The sequence below is a fragment of the Sapajus apella genome, unplaced genomic scaffold (genome assembly GCF_009761245.1).
Source record: "Sapajus apella isolate SASKATOON/1434 unplaced genomic scaffold, GSC_monkey_1.0 scaffold41, whole genome shotgun sequence".
Taxonomy (NCBI): domain Eukaryota; kingdom Metazoa; phylum Chordata; class Mammalia; order Primates; family Cebidae; genus Sapajus; species Sapajus apella.
In genome coordinates, this window is record NW_022436981.1 from 12904153 (window position 1) to 12926463 (window position 22311).

The window sequence follows — 22311 nt, forward strand, 5'->3', positions numbered from 1 at the left end:
CCATTCATACTATCATTACAGCTCTTTCAAACCACCTTACCTTGTGCTACTGGCTGGGTGGATATCTCATCTCCTTTGCAAGTTGTACCAAATAATTTGCCAATTCAAAATAAAAAAGGGTCTCCATCTTTCCAGCTCCTAATAGGCATTTTCGTACTACCTGACGGCTAAGACAGTTCTACATATCTTAGGTTTACACTACGGCGGAAGCCTACTTCAAGTTGTCAATTTTTATATAGGCTAGGCCATCACTAAGCCATCACTGATAACTCATCAAATACCAGTAGGTTGAGATAATTAATTTCTAATTATTATATAAAATATAAATACATAGGGAAGAGGTAGGATGGGTTGAGTGAGTTAGAGGAATTTAGGTGTTATACAGCTATTTAGTGATTCCAGATGTTTCTACTTTATGGCTGTACCCTCTTCTAAATTCACAGATGCTGCTTTATTTATCCTGCAGATTCAGAAAAAGACATTACACTGGAGATTTTTAGAGGCCAGTCATAATTGCATTGCACATGTGCTTCTGTTTCTAGTTATCTGTGGGGAGGCTGGGAAATGTAGTTTAGCTCAACACCTGGGAGGAAGAACAGTGAGTTTGATGAGTGGCTTGCCAGTCTTTGCCACAGTATTTCCAACAAAGCATATAATCTGTCTTTCTAAAACTATTTCTATTTAAATATCATTTGTACCACTCTATTATAGATGCTGAAAGGTCTGAAATTATTTTTGAATATGGCCAGTATGTATGACAGAGGACAAAGCATAAAGCAATGACTTGTGTTCAGTAGTTTATCTGGAAGCACATGTAAGTGAGATGGGGTGTCAAAGTACAAAGATGCAATATTGAGTTGTTTTCTAATTCAGGTAACTGAAGTTTGCTTCTTTTGCAACCTTCTAAAATGCTTTGTGAAATACAGAATTTTATTCATAGAAGAAAGGTGAAAGCATTTGACCTTTGGATCCTGTCGCTTACTTCTTTGGGGTGACCCCATTAGCTTGATTTTCTAAAACTTGGATACAGTGTATGCATTTCATGCTTCAGTGGCAGAAAAGCACTGGGAAGAGAAAAATGAGAAGCATGGTACAATGTCCAAGACGAAGCACTCTTAGGTTGTAGATGCACAACAATATTAGGCATTCTATGAAACATTTTGATGGTGGGGAAGGAAGACAAATCCATATCCAAAGTAGGTATAAATTTTAGCTGGAAAGCATTCCTACCTCTTTCAAGTAGAAGGGTTATGGTATCATGAATCTGCCATCAAATTGCTAAAATAAGATCTCAGTATACCTATCTGTTGTTGCTGGAAGGTTTGCCATTCAGCATTGGCAGAGCGCTGACTGATCAGCCTTAGGGAGGGGAAATACACTCTCTCAGGTCTATGCATAGCTGCAATCCTTGCCACCACGGCTACATTCTTCAAGCTCATTGCACAATTATGGTCATAGAGGGTCTTCTTTGCTGTGGATACTATCTGCAAGCAAAAGTCTGAGATGTAAAAATATACCCACATCATGCCACTACCATGGGTCCTTCCACAAGTCTTTTTCCCTCATTCCCTTTTCTACAATCTTCCAAGTCGGCTTTTTTTATCCCTTTGTCCAAGCAATTTTCCACTGACCATGAATCTTACTTCTAGCCACTTCTCTTTCCATACAAAGTAACAGTCAAGAGTACTGCTCATGTTCTGCCTGTGGGAAAGATTTCCTTTTACCACTGTCTTCTACAGCCACCTCTACATGTATTTGTAGTCATCTGTGCATGGACAGTTAAGTACTGATATACTGGGCTTGTCTTTCTGGGAATCAATTATTTAACAGATCTGATAATACCCAATAGGACCTACATTTCAAATGGCAAGGAGTCTTCTAATAAAGATGAAATAGCCTTGCTTCAGAGCCCAGGGTGTCTGTGTTGTAACTCTCCTGTTGAGTTCTTACCAGAGACTTCATATACCATCCTGAGAGTTTGAATGAGATTGAGTCTATAAAGTGATTATTAAATAGCCAATACTGTGTATACGTTAAAGACTCTGATTTTATTTTTTCAACTTTTATTTTAGGTTTGGGGGTACACGTGAAGGTTTGTTGCATAGGTAAATGTGTGTCATAGTGATTTGTTGTACCTATTATTTCATCACCCAGGTATTAAGCCCGGTACCCAAAAGTTATCTTTTCTGGTCCTCTCCCTCCCCCTCCCACCCCCATCAGGGAGACCCCAGTGTCTGTTGTTTCCTTCTTTAAAACTCTGCCTTTAAAACCATTATTTTGATTCTGGATTATGAGTTGAACCATTAGGCTTCTTTTATTTGATGCCTTACAAAGGCTATAATGAATAGTGCTACAAAATTTTAGAAATTTATTTTTTATGTTTTGCATTTTCCCCAGATTTATTTATTTTTCAAATTGATACATAAATTATGTGTATTTATCATATACAAATAATGTTTTGAAATACACATACACACATATGCAGACACACACTGTGGAATGTTTAAATCTAATTAAAAATACATAACCTCACATAGTTATCATATTTATGGTGAGAATACTTTACATTGACACTCTCAGCATTTTTTCAAGAATATAATAGGTCATCATTTACTACAGTCTCCATGTTGTACAATAGATCTCTTGAATTTTTTCTTCCTATTTAACTGTAATTATGCATTATTTGACCAACATTTCCCCAACAATCCTTGCTTTTAAACCATCCACCTATTCTTTACATCTATGAGATCAACATTTTTAGATCCCACATATAAGTGAGTTCATGTGATAATTGTCTTTCTGTGCCTGGCATTTTTCTTTCAGCATAATGTTATCCAGTTTCATTCATGTTGTTGCAAATAACAAAATTTCCTTTTTTTCCATGGTTGAATAGTATTCCATTGTGTATGTAGATCACATTTTCTTAGGTTCATTCCATATCTTGGCTGTTGTGAATAGTGTTGCAGTAAACATGGAGTGCAGATATATCTTCAGCACACTAAATTCACTTCCTTTGGATATATGCCCAGTAGTGGGATTGCTGGGTCATTTGGTAGTTCTATTTTTAATTTTTAGAGGAATCTGCATACTGTTTTCCATAATGGTTGTCCTAATTTGTTTCCATCAACAACATGCTATGGGTTTCTATATTAAGTTTTCACTAAAGCCAGTTGATTCCCCAACCCTTTTAGTAACACTCTTTCTATTATTATGAAGAAACATATGGTCACAAAGACAAGTCCAAACTATTGAGGAGTATTACTAGACATTAAATTTTTGGTTGTCAAATCTGGCAAATCCTCAGAAGTATAGAGAGAGTGTATTGAAAATACAGGTATTTAGTCCTAACCTCACTAATTCTAATTCAGTAGGACTGAGGTAGAGCTCAGAAATATGTATTTAAAAAATCATCCAGGTGGTTGTAATTTTCAAGCAAGTTTGGGAATCCACACTTGGGAAAAACCCAGTCACCAGCCATACATCCCAGAGTCTCTTTTCACTTACACCTCTCAGGGAATAAGAAATGTCTGTGCTCAGAAAGGAAAGACTAATAAGACTAATAACGTGTGGCTCCCAAGGTGGCCTGCGTCACTCCAGTGCCCAAAACAATTGTTGGGACAAATTAGCCACTCAATAAGTAGTGAATGAATGAATGAGTAAATGAATAAAAACCTATCATATTTCTATGGCAGCGCTGTTCTTGAATTTGGTCGTTTTTCTTTGCTTTATTGGAAGCTTCCTGATAATACTCCTTCTCTATTTAGAGCCTTGATTCTTTATGTTTCCATTTAAGCTGGAATTTTTAATTCAAATATTTGAGCAAAAGAATTAGGAATTAACAAGACCAGGCTGCTACTGTACACTTCAATAAAAACATTTCTAACTCCTCATATTTTCCAACACATTTCCTTTTTAGAGATCAAAAAGTCTGAGTGGTAGGAAATAGTTTTACAGTTGATCCTTGAGTGGCGTCAACATTGTAAATAAGCTACTGATCATAACACATTTTTGTTTTTAAATGTGTGCATCCCTTTAATGATGGATATGGTTAGCTCTGTCTATTAATGACAGAAGATTGTTCCCAAGATTTGCAGAACCAGTTGGCTTTTGTGAAATATTAACATAAAAACTCTTCAAAATGTGTTTAGTCTTTTAAGAAGCTTTAGAAAAGAACCTTTCTGTACCTGTTTCTACCATTTCATTTCTTTTTATAGCAATGCTTCTCACCCATCTGTCTATTGATCCCTCATGTTAGATGTCAGGATGCTAGCAAGATTGGTTTATTCATCTAGCTTGTCTGCATTCAATGGGTAGATGATTTATTTGGCTGCATTTCATCCTGCCTTACAATATTTCATCTGTCTATTCCCAGTGAAGGTCTGGATTTAAAAATAACATTCCATTAGTGAGCATTTTTATAGAAAGTACTTTAAATACACCCTTTTATATATGGAGGTGCATGTACATAGTCTTACATTTTTTCCTTAGTACATAAAATTTTAAATTAATTTTAACAAAATAATGTAAGGACTGTGCCAAATGAATTAATAAAAGCTCAAACTCACTTTTATAAATATGTGTTATAATTTTTACTATTATCTGATCACTGTCTGAAGAAAGAAGATTACAGACTATAAATAAAACAGTGAGCTAAGTGAATTGTGAAAGACATTTCCATTGCAAAAACTCCTCTCTCTTTCTCTCCCTGTCTTATGCACACATATATACATACATATATACATAAATGCACATACATCACCTTCTAGTATAGCCAATTCATATAAATTAGTATTTCAGAAGCTTTATGTTACGTTTTGGCTTTAAATAAATCACTTCATCTAGCCAAAACCACTGACTTTTTCTTGGTTTCTACACAAAACTCTAATTCAAGTCCAGTTTCCTTCAAATTCAGTCCAGGTGCTAAAAATCCTCTTGGTTTTCCAAGGAACATTCAGCAGAATTTCTCTGTTCTGTATTCATATTTATAACATAACCTGTAAACAGTCCAGTATTTGGTATTTTCTGGATTAAAATGGCTCCATGGTGAATTTGTAGTCCATCAAATTCATAGACATTCACTTATAAATGTTTGTTTTCTATCTTAGAAATAAGTGATTATTCCTTAAGGATCTTGTTTTTTGTTATTTGCATTGTTTTGAATTCTGTAGAGAATAGGCATGTGTTTTAAGTTAGCAATAAAGATAATAAAAGCAAATAAATGTTTATTTAAATTTAGTTTAAATACCATCCAACATAAAAATGTTAATTCATAGTAAACTCTGTAACTTTTAGATTTTATGCTATTTGATATATATGCTTAGAATTCTAGATAATTTTTTAGATTGGGTCCTCAGGGATAAATCAGTGTATTTAACCATGTTTAGCTCTCAGATCTGAAATAATCAGTTCCCGTTCTTCCACTTTACTTCCTCAGCCTTACTCTTACATTTTGATTAAAAACAATGATCAGCAACAATGACTCTAGAAGTCAAGTTTTGTGCTTGGAAATGTAAATAGACCTTATTATAAGACCATAGCCATAGAGAGCGTCTAGCACCAATATGTCTGGATTCAAATAATTTTTCCATCGTTTACAAGATAACTAATTGTAAGCAAGTTAATTCTCTCACTTTCCTTCAATTTCCAGTCTGTGAAATGAAAATAGCAATAAACATTTCTAACTGAGAATGTTGGTACAAAGATTATATCAGGAAAGAAATACCTGGAACATAGTAAAACTCAGTAAACAGTACCTCTTCTAGATTTTGAGGGGTTTGAAAAATCAAGCAAATCAGTACTTTTTGAGTCATTATGATGTTAAACAGGTAATATGGGAAGAAAATTTCTGAATGATATAGATCTATGGTATATTTTCTTAGATTAAGTGACTTCTTAAGTATGGTGTTATCTTTGAGTAATTTTAGGGCAGATAATTAACTGGGGCTATTAGTTGCAAATTTCACTGTGTATAAGAATCACATGATTTCCAGTTAAAATGCAGGTTCTGATTCATTAGGTCCGAGGTAGGGCCTGAGATACACATTTCTAACAAGCAACCAGGTGAAGCTGATGCTGTTGGCCTAAGGATCACATTTTGAATAGAATATCAATTACCTTAACAATTTATTGAGGACATTTAAAAAATTAATTTACTATCCAATCTCATATACAATTATGCGCTGCATAATGATGTTTCTGCCAAAGTCAGGCTGCATATACGATCATGGTCCCATGAAATTATAACACTATATTTTTACTGTGTTCTACCTTGTTAGAGTATGTTTTACCTTCTCTATGTTTAGGTACTTAATAAATACTATTGTGTTGCAGTTGCCTGCAATAGTCAGTATTCAGTAACATGCTGTACAGGTTTGTAGCCTAGGAGCAGTAGGCTAGACCATATAGCCTAGATGCGTAGTAGGCTGTACCACCTAGGTTTGTGTGCATTCTGATATTTGTACAACAGAATCTCCTAATGATGCATTTCTCAGAATGTATTCTCATGATTATTAAGCTACACATGACTGTACATACCTTCCTGTCCTCTACTGGGAAATAGACTAACCTGATTGACACGATGCAGTTTCTAATCCAGTGGGCTTGAAAACTGGGGTATTTACATTTAGGACAAGCTCCCAAGTGATGCTGAAATTATTTGTCCAGGTACCACACTCTATGAAACATGGGCTTAGAGTCCTCATTGATTCTTTTCTGAAAATCAGGTGGCTTCTGGATATGCTCACTTACTTAAATCATAAACATAGCATGCACTACTGTTACCTCCGTAGAAAGAAGTTCAACACTGTTTGCTTGAGATACCATCCTGATGTTTTTGAATTTGCTTACCAAGTCAATGGAACAAAAGATCTCACTCATAATTGGGAGTTGACCAATGAGAACACATGGACACAGCGAGGGGAACATCACCCACCAGCGGGTGTAGGGAGTTGAGGAGAGAGAGCATTAGGAGAAATACCTAATGTCGATGACAGGATGATAGGTGCAGCAAACCACCATGGGACATGTATACCTATGTAACAAATCTGCACGTTCTGCACATGTATCCCAGAACTTAAAGTATCATAATAATCTCCTGCCCTTTTAAAGCAACAGCCAAAGATATTGCTTCCCCTTTTAAAACATCCCCAGATTCAACAGAAAGAGAAGCCTTGTTTTTTGTTTTTCATTAAGTGTAAATAAACTATATTCCAGAGGCATTAGTATCAAGATTACTTGGATCACTGGAAGAATTCCCATTGCCCTCACAATTTTACTGTTCACATTGATAGAGTCAGAAAACATCTGAACACTCAGTGTCATCACTAGATTTTCAGCATCAAGAACACTGTGTTTAGAAAGTAGTGAAGAATTTGTGCTTCACATTGAATAAAATTAGACTTGGAGGTAAAGAGCAACCAACAGATGTGTGTGTGTGGGAGATCAGCTGGATAAGGTTATTTGTTTAAACATCTAATGTCAAACTGGAATACATTTGAGTAAGTCATATTTTCCATGGTAACTTTTGCAACTTTAGAGGTTCTGTGGTCATGGCAATTAGAATGTGCATCAGAACTTTGCAAACAGGAAAGTCTCTGTCCCTTGAGTTCATTCTAGATTTTCCTAACTTTCTCCAAAACACAGCAAAAATGTCATACTCAGCTTCCAGGTTAGACTATGAATAATGCTCCACCCTTGCTGATGGTGTACTTGGGGCTGTCCTGGAAGGCATCAGTCTTTCGAATAGAGTGGTGGAGCCTATGGATGAGGTCCACCTGTGTAATTGGCTTTACATTTGCTGTCACTTCTAACAGAAAGCACTAGAACTATCTAGTGTTTCCCTTTGAGCACACTACTGCTTTCCTCAAAGAAACTAAAGAGATAGTGAATGACTAACGGCCAGAAGCATATCATGAAAACATTACATTAATAGTATTAGTATAAGAATCTGGACAAACTCTTAATTATCCCATCTGACCAACAGTAAGGAATCTTTTCATGGATCTGCTTGCCACTTTATCTCAACATTATAAAATAATGACATGAAGAGAATTGAAGCTATAAAAGCTGTATCTTAAAAATGTAAATTTAATAAACATCTAGGCCAGGTGACATGGCTCACACCTGTAATCCTAGCACTTTGGGAGGCCGAGGTGGGTAGATCACGAGATCAGGAGTTCAAGACCAGCCTGGCCAACATGGTGAAACACTGTCTCTACTAAAAGTACAAAAATTAGCCAGGCATGGTGGCAGGCACCTATAAGAGTCTAGGAGGCAAATTTGATCCCTACTTCCAGAAGGTGGTGTAGAGGAATTTAGTTACCTGCTCCCTAGCATTCATGTTTCTCACATATTAAATTCTAGTAAGGATTTCGCAGAAATAGATGATCTTTGATATTAGATGTGTTCTGATAGTTTTGGATTAGGCAACTGAGGTTAAGTTCAGGGCCATCGAAGCAAACTCCAGACTGACTGTCTATATGGCCACCTCTCGGGTGACTATTTTTTAATGTTAAAAAGACCAATAACCAATCAATAACTTTCCTTTCCTATTACTATACTAAAATTTTAAGAAAGTGTGTATTATTTCTTTCTTTACCCTCGGAAAAATTCTTTCAGAGAGCTAAATTGAGATTTGGGATAACAGAGTTTTCTCTAGTTCCAGATTACTTATCTTTTATTGCTTTGTTCAAAAAATTCTACACAGCTAATAATGTGTCCAGACTCAGTAAACGATTATAAGAAGGCATGTTTCTTTGCTTCTAGTACCTATGTGTTTGAATCTATAAAACTGCATATTTTTAAGCAAGGAAAACAATAATTTTCTCCTAAGGGGCATTCAAAATATGATGTGGAAGTTTTGTCATCTACAAATCCAGTAAGTTAGCCACCATTTGCCATTTTGACCAGGCACTATTGTAAATGTGTGTGAATTTTAGTGAATGTGTGTCTTTTGGCTCTGTTTCTATAAGTACGTGTGCATAGGGAACCTGTATCTGTTTTAATTTGGGCAACTTAAAATTAGATTACTGAGAGAAATCCAGCTTCCCCTCATCTCTCTCAAGATTTGACTAAGAAAGGCATCATATCTGGCTGCATCTTCCACCTTTGTTGGCTAAGATTTCAGCCAGATACTCTAAGAAATTATCTGGAAGATTTTATCTTAGGACCTTTCAAAATTCAAAACTCCCTTAAGAGAAGAGATATGGAGGAATAGTTCCTAAAGATGTAGCCTATTCCAGTGGAGACAAAAATGCTGGCTTTAGTTTCACCACTAGGTTTACTTGCACTCAAAAGTTCCCATTAAAACCCAGCTGGTTTAAATTTTGTCTGCAGACCTGAAACCCTGCATATTTGGCTAAGGCTTCCTATTTTGCAGTAAATGCTTCACAGGGCTGTAATCTGGAAATATTGAAGTGTACAAACCCTCAGCAGAAACAACAGGAGAACAGCTGTCTTCTACCTCCCCTTTCTCCCAAATCTACTCTTAAAGGCATAGGTGTTGTTAAGAGAGGGGAAAAAAAAAATCTGCCACTGAACATGAAATGTTATATGAAGCATCATTTGACTACCTTTATTGTTTGCTCAAAGCCAAAAAATAAAGATTAAAGAGTTGCCATTGATAAGTGAGGCAATTCACATGTTAGTATTGCTAGAGAAGAAAGGAGCATTTCAGATCATGGAGGGAAATAAAACAACAAAACAATACTGTTGCGATTTGAACGATAACAGCCTTCAGTATATGAAATCATAGTGTTATCTTTTCCATTTTCCACCCTTATACTTTCATTGGCTTCATACAATCCTCTTGTTGCCTATAATTGGGAATAAGGTTAGTGCCAAAGCTGCATTAAACAAGCAGTCTTTCCTTTATACTTTCTGTGCTTCGTGATTGTGTATGTGAAGTCATAAAAATCATTTATTATGAGCATGTGTATTCTTGGCTTAAAGAGCCAAGTATTCTTGTGACAACAATATAATAGCATCAGATGTATTGCCATAAAACACCATATGTGGGCACTTAATAGTTACTGCCCTGGCACCTACATGCTAGGATATCATCTTAAAGAGGGACTCCTTAGAAAAAAGAAAGTTTGGTACTTAGACAAGTAAAGCTCCTTGGATGAGGTAGGTGAGTAATGAGTAGAGATTTGTAAAGAATCCATTGATGATGCCAGAGTTCATCTTCCATTAGTATCAGATTTTCTCAACTCATCTGCTTGAGTTCCTTTCATGAGTCCAAGAAAATCCTTTACAACGTTGCAAACATCAATAAATATCTCTCAGGCTAAAAGTTGTAAGAATGTTTTAATATCACATTTGTAGCTAATAAGCTGTAAAAATGAGCACAACATAATTTTTATTCTGCTCACCCATTACTCTTTGGAAAGCATTTATTTAGGGCATTTTGTACAAATCATAGTAAACAAATTAGTTTTCAAACTAGTTAGAAGAATGGAGAGTGTGTGAAAGCTGCTGCATAACACGTACGAACCCTTGGTGATGTTTTGAGCCTCTGAGACAGATACTGCTTCCTATTGTCTCTGTCCTTTGTTCTAGCTTCTGCCTTAGGGTGCAATGGATTCCCTTGGTTGCCACTGAATCTAGAGACTAAGCTTTCCCAATCACAAATGCACTTCAAGTTTGCCATAACTCTGGGACTGATGTTCTACTACGGCATTAGCACCTGAGTCAGGTGCCCAGACACTTGCTATAGACACACGATAGTGTCTTTCAGAACAACTCAGTTGCCAAAGGATGCTACAGTCCACTAGTTCCTGACTGCAGGTCTGCATTAGTTGGAAGTGAAGGCTATCTAAAACAAGAAAAGACACATAATTCGGTAGGTAGGGTTTTCTCACTAGGTGACTCTTCTTAGAGATATACTGCTGCATGTCACTGGGGTCTGTGTAGGAAGATGCTACTCTTGATGTTTTAAATTTCCAGGCCAGACATGATTCAGTCCCTGCATCTCTATTCACTAGTTCTTTCTAGTATAACAGACAGTCTAAAACTTACAATGGTATTTTGTTGAAAGAACATATGGTAGCTATTACATTGAAAATGTACACTAAGCATATGTCTACAACCCTAATAGCTACTTCCAACACTTCCACACAACTGCTTCGACTCAGTCAATTTCTCTCACTGTTCTTTGGCCCACACTGCCATTCCAGCACCCCTACCCCAAAATGGAAATATTGTTCCTTTTAATTGTTTTTGTTATTTTAATACTGCCAGGTAGCCAAAAGGGAACTTTTGAGGTGGTAACATCTCTTACTGATCCAAATATGTTTTTCTTCAGTTGGTAAAACTGGCTTAGCATGTCTGGTTCTTCTCCACCAGCTGATTTTCAAAGGAGTTTACATGTTAACCATAGAACTCCCCGACCTCTCTCTCCTCCAGTCCTTCCCCCAGCTCACCTCAAAAACTATGAACTTCAATTCTACTAGCACACTATAATGTTGTTTATGATCTGATTTCTCTTTTTCATTTCCAAAATCATGAGTTTTTCTCTCTCTACGAGTTGTCTACATCCTGACTGTATAAATATCTTTAATGTTTTTTATTATTTTTTAAACTTTATGTTAAGTTCAGGGGTGCATGTGCAGGTTTGTTATACAGATTATATGTCATGGGGGTTTGTTTTACAGATTATTTCATCACTCAGGTATTGAACCTAGTACCCATTAGTTATTTATCCTGATCCTCTCTCTCCTCTCACCCTCCACCCTCCAAAAGATCCCAGCCAGCATGTATTGTTCCCCTCTATGTGGCTGACCATATATTGAAAGGGCACAGAAAAGGTTTTAAAATTATGGATGCCTAGTACTTATCTCTACTTTCCCCTTTCCCTATTAAATGAAAACCTACAGCAATAGAACCCAGAATCTTTCATTGCTCTGTAGGTAATACTTATGGTTTACTAGTAGTTATACTAGCCAAACATAATTTCTTAATTAAAAAAAAAGATCCTGTTGTATTTCTCCTTTGCTATTGTAAACAGTGCCACTACGAACATATGTGTGCATGTGTCTTTATAATAGAATGATTTATAATCCTTTGAATATATACCCAGTAATGGGATTGCTGGGTCAAATGGAATTTCTGTTTCTAGGTCCTTGAGGAATTGCCACATTGTCTTCCACAATGGTTGAACTAATTTATACTTGTACCAATGGTGTAAAAGTGTTCCTATATCTCCACATCCTCTCCAGCATCTGTTCTCTCCAGATTTTTTACTATCGCCATTGTAACTGGCATGAGATGGTATCTTATCTCAATAAAAAAGGATAAAAACATGAGGGCAAAATCTCAGTAACTTGCCTAAGGTACCTTCTGCAAGATACCTTACATATCTTGTCTCATTTAATCCCCACACACACGAAAAATAAGTATTATTATTCTAAAATTTCCTAGGATAGAACACTGGAGCACAGAAGAGTCAGAAAAAAAAAAGAAAAACAAAAGTAGAAATTTTAGAGCAAGGTTTTCAACCCATGGTTTGAATCAAAGGCTGACCTCTTTCTACTATGCTACACTATTCTTCACTACGCTCTGTTATCTATGTTTCCTAGGAGTCTATTTTTATTTCAAATTCTAATTATGTATTTGTGGGTATATGTAAAGTGATACATCAGCTGGAAAATCCACATTTACAAAAGGCGCTAATACCTCACACGGTAATGCAGTACTGTAAGAAGTTTATGAATAAAGGGAATGCGGCCCTAACTGATGTGGTATAATTTAAATCTCAGTAGAGATAGTGATGTTGCATCCTATACTTTTTGAAAATATGGTGGACTATAAATTAACACTGGTGCATAATAAATAAGGAGCGACTGCAATTAATGCATATCTCACTGCCTAATATTTCCCAAACAAGAAGGGAAATCATTCCCATTTCCAAGGTGGAAATATTCAAGGCTCTCCTAAACTTTCTCCAAGTTCACTTTCCTCCTTTCTCGCCTTTCTTTAAACCCTTTTCACTTTTTCTTCTTTTTTCACCTGCAAGTCTGTTGACAGGTATATAGAGAAGAGAAAAGAAAAAGCTAGTGTTTTTTAAGCACCTATAATCTGTCAAAATTTTCATCTGTGGTCTATTACCCCCCTGAATTAGCTTTTCCTATGTTATATACTAACATGCAATTGCCAAATTTCAGTGGCATGCAAAAGCAAAGATTGATTTCTAGATCACGCTACGTGTAGGCACCTGTCGGGGTGACCGCTGAAGTTCTGCTTCCCATTTCTAGACTCAAGCTGAAGGCACAGTTGTTATTGGGAACATGCCATTTTTATGGAAAAGATAAAAACAAGCAACAAGATCACTCTTAAACGTCTGCATGAACATTATATGTGTTCTTTCTGCTTTCATTTTTGACAGGTGCAAGTCAAGGTGAAGCCCAATATCAGTGGAGTAGTAAATCTACACCTCCCATAGAAAATGGTGCTCTAACTCAACAGGGCATTGGATAGTGCATATATATATATATATAATCTTTAGAGCAAAAGAGTAGTGAATCTGTATAAAAAAATACAATCCATCCCAATTCCCTTTCTATATAGGAGAAAAATGAGGCTCAGAGGTTAAATAAACGATTATAGACTAGTGCATCTAGTGGACGACTCATTTAGGATTGTTTTTTCTAATTCCACAGCCACTGTTACTGCATTTGCATGGCCAGGTTAAAAAGAGGGGACAGACTTAGTTCTTTCTTCTATTATTTTTTCATCTTTCATTCCAAATAGTTTCTAAAACATCATGACATCTTAAGGACTTAGGAATAATCTTTGATTTAATCCTCTTCATTTTTTCATATCAAATAAAGCTCAACATTGTCTAATGCTTAATAATGATACAATTTTTTGAGCACTATTTCAAAGTTTCTTCACCTATTGTTTCATTTAATTTTGAACCATAAGTTTTGTGGTAGGCACTATATCATTTTAAAGACAAATGGCTAGACGTGATGGCTCACCCATGTAATCCTAGAGCTCTGGGAGGCCAAGGTAAGAGGATTGCTTGAGGCCAGGAGTTAGAGGCCAGTCTGGGCTATAATAGCACAGCCGTGTGTCTAGAAAAAATAAAAGTAAGTAGGGCATGGTGACATGGCCCTGTAGTCCTAGCTACTTAGGAGGCTGAAACAGGAGGATTGCTTGAGTCCAGGAGTTCAAAGTTGTAGTGAAGTATGATTGTGTAAGCTGGGCAACAAAGCAAGTTCTTGTATATACGTATATATAAATGTACTTTAGATTCTGGGGTACATATGCAGGCCATGCAGAATTGTTGCATAGCTACATACATGGCAATGTGGTTTGCTGCCTCCATCCTCCTGTCACCTATATCTGGCATTTCTCTCCCTTTTTTTCCTCCCCAACCTCCCTACCCCTCACTGTCCCTCCCCTAGTTCCCCCCAACAGACTCCAGTGTGTGATGCTTCCTCCCCTCTGTCCATGTGTTCTCATTGTTCAACACCTGCCTAAGAGTGAGAACATGCACTGTTAGATTTTCTGTTCTTGTGTCAGTTTGCTGAGAATGATGGTTTCTAGGTTCATCCATGTCCCTACGAAGGACACAAATTCATCATTTTTATGGCTGTGTAATATTCCATGATGTATATGTGCCACATTTTCCTTGTCCAGACTGTCATTGATGGGCATTTGGGTTGGTTCCAGGTCTTTGCTATTGTAAACAGTGCTGCTATGAACATATGTGTGCATGTGTCTTTATAATAGAATGATTTGTAATCCTTTGGATATATACCCAGTAATGGGATTGCTGGGTCAAATGGAACTTCTGTTTCTAGGTCCTTGAGGAATTGCCACATTGTCTTCCACAATGGTTGAACTAATTTATACTCCCACCAACCGTGTAAAAGTGTTTCTATGTCTCCATATCGTCTCCAGCAACTGTTCTCTCCAGATTTTTTAATATCGCCATTGTAACTGGCATGAGATGGTATCTTATCTCAATAAAAAAGGATAAAAACATGAGGGAGAAATGTCAGTAACTTGCCTAAAATGACTAAGTGGGGGTGAAGCAGAGTTGGTTTTTAATCCATATCAGATGCTAACACTTGTGCTGCTATGCTCTGCATCATTCTGCTTTCCAATGAAAATCTCTTTGTTTTAAATATAACCTACACTTTCTCTCTCGACTCCAGCTTCTGTTGCCTATTTTTAGTTTTTATCTTCTATGTCTAAATTTCTGCTGTAGCTTTCTAGTTAGATTTCACTCACTCAACCATCCTATACACCATGACTAGACTAATTCTTAAACTCTGCCTTGGTCACTTTTGTGTGCAGAAGATATTCGTTGCTCTCCCTTCTTCCTACTTTCATCCTTCCCTCATTTAAACTCCTTCATCTGATTTCCAAGAACACCCAAAGTGCAAATTATTCTTATTTCTTACAAGTTCTCAAAGTGCACAATTTACCTGGTTGTCACTTATCAATTCAACCTTGCTTTATTCATTTTTCTCCTTACTGGAAACTAGATCAAGAACTTTATGAGAGCGAGTTCATGTATCGTTCTATGAATATTTCCCCATATTGATTGTCATTATGCTAGCTTTGAAGTAGGAAGTAATTACTTACACAGGTAATCTTTACTTGGGTCCAAAGTTGGTGCCAGGAACCATCACATGGTTCTGTGGACATTTATAGGTAACTGGAATAAATGATCTATCAATTCAGTTCTGGTTCTGCTGTAATGGGTCTCCTGAATAGACAGCAGATTCTAAATTCTCCATATCTCATGGGCACACGCTGAGAAATTGGAGAACGTCAGATTAACTGGCAGCAAAAGGGACTGATGTTGCATCACATTGAGCTCTCTAAGGAACGACAGGACTAGCATTTGAAAGGTCAGGCGTCTTTCAAACCACAGGGTGAAAAGTTTGCTAGAACACATGGACACATAGAGGTAAACAACACACATGGGGGCCTACGGGAGCGTGGAGGGTGGGAAGAAGAAAAGGATTTAAAAAAATAGCTAATGGGTACTAGGTTTAATACCTGGGTGATAAAATAATCTGCACAACAAATCTCTATGACACAAGTTCACCTATGTAACAAACCTACACATGTACCCTTGAACTTAAAAGTTAAAAAAGTAGAATAACATAAAATAAGTAACTAAAAAAGAAAAAAAAACAGGAAAATTTGCTTGGCTTCCAGAAACAGAGACGAAAATAAATTGTGGTTCCTGACAGTTGTATATGTGTGTCCAGTAGAGGTAAGGATTATAAATTAGTACTTTCATTTATCAACACAATATTTTCAGCACGATGTTCTCTTGCCTTTTATTGATTAAGCAAAAATAAAGATCCTCAATGAACATCTTATGCCTGCACAAATTTTATAAAGCCTTGCAATTTAATCACATACATCCATGTTTTCTAATTTGTTTCTTAGATTCTAAAATATATCCCCTGGAGAAAGTGAATTTAGGCAATTTATACAACTATATTATGTTAAAAAAAAAACCTGAAAAATGCTTGCAGCAAAAATGCGTATATTATGTCTAACCCAGAATTTTCTAAATTCATTTACTTGTGGGTTCTTTTGATTGCCTAAACCATAAAAGTATTTTGCAGAACTAGTGTTTTATGGAGCATAAAAACTCAGCCTCTTCTAAAAAAATGTGGAATTTACTGTGTCCCCTTGAAAATAGAAAATTACAGAGGGTTCTTCTGTAGTAAAATGGCCTGGGAAAATCTTTTCCAGGAGGTGGTCTTTAGGCAGAACCTGAAGAAAGAGAAGGAGTCTGCTCTTGAAAGAGGCAATAATAAGGGGTAAGTGCTCCAGCAGTAAAGAAAATATTTAATGTGCTTGGTAAACTAAAAGGAAGTAAGAGAAAGACGAAGGAAGGAAAGGAGGGAAGGAGGGAGGAAAGAAGTCTTTTGGTGGCTGGAATGAAATGGGCAAAGACAAGATTTAACGTACCAAAGAGATTTCTAGGGTTTAGATCATGTAAGACTTTCTAGACATGGTAGAGGCTTTAGGTTTTTATTTAAGTTCAGTGAGAGGCCATTGAAAATATGAAGCAGGGGATATAAATGATTTCATTTGGATGTTTAATAGATCACCCTGACTGCTTTCACTGGAGGCAGGCAGAAGTGAAAATGGAAAAAACGTTGAGATTATTGGGGATTTTTGTTGAAGCACCTCTGTTGGAATATGAGGATCACTTTAGCTAGTTCAGTGGAATTTGCTATGAGGAAAAATAAAGGTATCTATTTACGTAAAGTTAACAAGACAAATTGGCTAACAGGATATGTGATTGAAAGAAGGAGAAAAAATCTAGGATAATTTCCAGATTACCGGAATGATGTGGATGGGCTATATCATTTACTGAGATGAGAAACACAGTGAGAGAAGTTAGTATAGTAAGAGGAAACCTCAATTTAGTTCACAACTTGTTAAATTTGAGATGGTTATAAGATATACAAGCAAACGTATCGAGAAGGTAACTCAATATGAATCTGTAGTTCACTTAAAATCATTGGAAAATTGACATCACTCAGTGAGATTATTAGGTTTCTTCTTACTAAAGGGGAGGGGCAAGACTGAATCTTATTATAGGGAAGGGCCAGGGCTGAACTCCAAAATTCTGAAGTTGAAGACAGCAGGATAAGCCAATGAAGAAGAATACTTGAAATAGCCAAGTAGGCCTTAACTGATCTTGAAAGAATAATTTCAGTGGGATAATGAAGTAAAAACCTGTTTGGAAGGGTTGTAAAGTGAAATGGGTTGAGGAATGGAGACAATTATCAAGACAGCTCTTTCAAGACATTTGGCTATTGAGAGATAGTCACAAAATGAAAAAGGTAATTGTCATATTGACAGTTTAATGCAGTAGTATGAGACCTTTTCAAGATGGCTTGAAAATGTACTAAAGAGAAAGGAAGGAAAACTAGAGGTAACAAAATGTTCTCTGTGTCTTCAGCTTTTTTTTTTTTTTTTTTTTTTTTTGTATTTTTAGTAGAGACAGGGTTTCACCGTGTTGACCAGGATGGTCTCGATCTCTTGACCTCGTGATTCACCCGCCTCGGCCTCCCAAAGTGCTGGGATTACAGGCTTGAGCCACCGCGCCCGGCCGTCTTCAGCTTTTGAATGGTCTTTGGGTAGTGACCACAAAGACATCAAATCTGATGTAATTTTACACCACATTCATCAATACTGAAAAAGTTCATGTGGATCCCTTTTTTTTTTTTTTTTTTTTTAAATCTCCACTCTCTGTCAATAGTAAATGCTCACTAAATACTTGTTGAAGAAAGATAGGAAAGAGAAAAGGAGGGGGAGGAGGAAAAGAAGAAAAATGAGAAAAAGAACCAAAAAGAAATCCCATATTTTATCCTTGTTTTCCCTTCTTTTCTTATAATTGTGCATTCTTACTGATGGAGTTCCCCAAGAGCTGTTAGCCTAATAATAATCTTAATACATTTTAATCTTCAAAACAATCTTGCAAACATAGGTAATACTATTTTACATATACAAAAACCAAGGCTCAGGAGAATTCACAAAATTTTTAAATTCTTTTAGATATCTCTAGCCCAGTGGCCAAGATGATTAATTCTTTGCACATCAGTAAACAAACTTGATTGTAAGAGTTAACATCAGTCAAAATAATTGCTTAACAAATTTTTGTTATTTGGGTGACCATGTGGACTGCAGCTGGGAAACTAAATTTACATTTTAAGAAATGGTGAAAAATATCCGAGTTATGTGAAGTTATAAGCTATTTTTCTTATCTTTAAGATAAGAAAAAATGAAACATAAACAATCATACACTACACCGTAACAGATGTGCTATTTCAAATGTGAAAGTTGCAAATATACACTTTTTGGCCTACTGGATAATTGCATGAGCACAGTATTGTGATAGCCTTATTATATTGTACATTAGACAGACAGTATCGATTCAAAAAGGTTACTCTCTAAGGATAATTAACAACACATTTCATACATTATATTGAGCTTCCTCCTACAGATTTGCAAATATGTGTTCAGGGAAGATATACTGCAATTATTTCTTTTCCATTTCAACATTCAGTAATTTATAAAACTTTCTGGATTATCTCATTATTCCAAATGACTATGAAGACTCTCCAAAAGGTATCTCTTTTATTTTTCCTAACTCTCTTGCCCCCGTTGTTTTCAATCAGCCTATGAAAAAATATATATATGTAAGCCAGCCAGGTAAAATTTTACGCATTTTCCAAAGGGTAGCTGTTAGTGAGTTACTCAATGTCAAATGAAGACATCAAAGCGTATGTACAATGGTACTGTCACTTACATATATTTTTCAGTAAAAATATTCCATACATTGAAAAATCTCCACATATGAAATATAAAGTTTTGAAATGTATAAATTACAGTACAAACTATTTTCATTTGTCTTATTTATTACAAGCTCGCCTAGTGCTTGTGTATTTTATAATTCTAAGTAAAAATTACTGATCAATTTTGTGAACTTAGTTTTTTCCCATTAAATTCATTCTAGATACAGGCATTTTCCCCCCAAGCTGACTCTTCTAAATTATGTTTTAATTAAAATGAAATGAAGGTCTAGAAATTTGCAGTTGGTGATATGTTTAATCTCTATTTCAAATTATAGCTCAAGTATTCCGACATTTATTTCTAAATCACTGCTTTGTCTCTGATCTACCATAACTTCTACAATGCATTTACCATTTCATATCAATTATACAAGCAGCATTTTAGTCTCCACAAACTCTCAACTACTATTGCACAAGGATTTTGGAAAAAAAATAATACTAATGCTCACCTCTCCATAGCTCATTTGAGGAGAATACTATCTAAGTTTGTTCCTAACGCAAAATTTAATTTAATCTTGATTTCCCATCAAATGTACAGGGATTTTACAATATAGTTCATAATCGTGTTTAATTTCTCAAGGGTACAAGTTAAGATAAACAAGTCACTGACAGTGTTTATCTATAAATATAGCAGATGGCGTAGGACTGAGGTTAGTTATCAACTTTGCCGACTTTAATTTCATGGTTATAAAATGCTGTAAACCTCACTGTTTATAAAAGGCAGGGAAGGAACCCCAGTGGGCCTCAGTAGCCAAGAAACCCTCAGTAACATTAATCTCTCTAACTGATATTCGGTATCCTCCCAGGGTGCAATATTTAAGATTGTGGAGTGATTGCTAGACGCATTTAAATTTTCACTGGGATCATTAGCTAACATTTCTGTCATTGATCTACTATAACTTTGTTAATGAGTTCCATGTGAGAGGAATTTCATAAATGAGATGATTCTTTCTAAACTGTGCTAGGTGAATGTTTAACAATCACTGAAGGCAGTTACATATCTTTAAAAGAGGCTTATTTTTTTCAAAATAATTTTTTTCTTTTGCAAAGATGAGCTGTGACACACAAGTAGATTAAATGTACTTAAGGATAGAATTTCATAAGGAAAAACTATAGCATCATTTAAATAATTAATCATCTAATATATATTTAGGCTATAAATCTAGCAACAACTTTTTTTTAAAGGCCATAGGACTTAAAAAGAAATAAAGCTATTGATTCTTCATATTCTGAATTGATTTAAATATATAATTTTATTGTGATTATTTGTTTTGCTAAAAGTCCATATAATCAATGTGATTAAAATTAATTTTTAAAGGAGCCCTTATTTAAAAAGTATTATTTAAAATTTCTCAATTTTTTTCATTTCAACTTTATAGTGAATAAAAAATTTTACAGTCACAAAAGTAAAAATAATTCACAAGTTCTACCTTTTGAGACAGAGTCTCACCCTGTTGCTAGGCTGGAGTGCAGTGGTGCAATCTGGGCTCATTGCAACCTCTGCCTCCTGGGTTCAAGACAGTTGTCTTGCCTCAGCCTCCAGAGTAGCTGGTATCACAGGCATGGACCACCATGCCTGGCTAATTTTTGTGTTTTCAGTAGAGACGGGGTTTCACCATGTTGGTCAGGATGGTCTCAATCTCTTGACTCATGATTCACCCGCCTCAGCTTCCCAAAGTGACTTTTACATTCTTAAGTGGTTTATTTTTCATTCTAAGAAGAAACGGCTTTTTTTTTTTTTTTCCTAGAGTCAGGGTCTTGCTTTTTCACCAGGCTGGACTGTAGTAGCTTGCCCACTCCTGGGTTCAAGTGATACTCACACCTCAGCCTCCAGAGAAGTTAGGACTACAGGTGTGCACCACTATGCCCAGCTAATCTTTAAATGTTTAAGAGATGGGATCTTGCTTTGTTGGCCAGTCTGGCCTCAAACTCCTGGGCTCAAGACATCTTCCTACCTTAGGCTTCCAGGTGCCAGTATTGTAAGGCTCAGCCATGGTGGAGGCTTCTTAAATAGATGATAATCCAATATGCAAGTTGGAGACTAAAACTATTTTACTAAAAAAAATGGCTTAACTGTATTTGAGTTCAGGCTGCTTGAGAATGAGTTTTCTAACGACAAAATCCTTGGTTACTTTTTTGGTCTTATATTGGGCTGCTTCTCTCTGACCCACTCTGGGAAGTTTATTACCGTTCTGAAACTCCAACCCATCTGTCTACTGATTATTGTTAACATAGTGCTCAGATCTTGGCTCCCAGTAAGCTGTCTTCTGAACACCAGCGGCCCTAGATGGAGAGATAACTGAATGGAACATTTGGTAATACAATCATGTACCTCATAAGGGCATTTTATTCAACGACAGACTATACTTCACTGGTCCCATAAGATTATAATAGCGTATTTTTATAGTATCTCTTCTATGTTTAGATGTTTAAATACACAAATATTTACCATTGCATTAAATTTGCCTACAGTATTTAGTCCAATAACACACACTGTGCATGTTTGCAGTCTAAGACAAAGACTATATTGTACAGCCTAGGCGTGTGGTAGGCTATATCACCCAGGTTTGTGTAAGCATATTCTGTGATGTTCACACAAGGACAAAATTGCCTAAGCATGCATTCCTCAGCATGTATCCCCACATTAAGCAATGTATGACTGTAGATTTTCTTATCTCCCTTCCTGCTCAGAACCTGTTGTCACCAGTTTTCACGGGGTGTATAATCCCATCGTTTGAGACATTCACTTTTGTAAACAACTGTCTACTCAGAGTCAGGTCTCAAAAATGCATAAAACATCTGTGACAGAAGACAGCAAAGCCTCTCTAAAGTGGAAGCTTTATCTCATTTTTCTTACTGCCTCAAGACCAGCTTTAATGTTCATTACATAAATTGGTTACTAAACTGTTGGTTTGCTTGACATTCATATTTGTGTCCAATTAAGTCAAAACTAGCAGATTTCACTTTAAAG

The 22311-nt window shown here is 36.1% G+C and overlaps 1 protein-coding gene and 1 long non-coding RNA gene across 3 annotated transcripts in view; both read left to right on the forward strand.

The window, feature by feature from the left end:
• Window positions 1-22311, forward strand: part of GFRAL (GDNF family receptor alpha like) — a 60868-nt gene that overhangs the window by 35028 nt on the left and 3529 nt on the right. The window lies entirely within an intron of this gene.
• LOC116565862 lies at window positions 6316-21919 on the forward strand. Its single transcript, XR_004275629.1, has 3 exons — window positions 6316-6439; window positions 7822-7830; window positions 21906-21919. It is a non-coding gene; the product is annotated as an uncharacterized LOC116565862 (long non-coding RNA).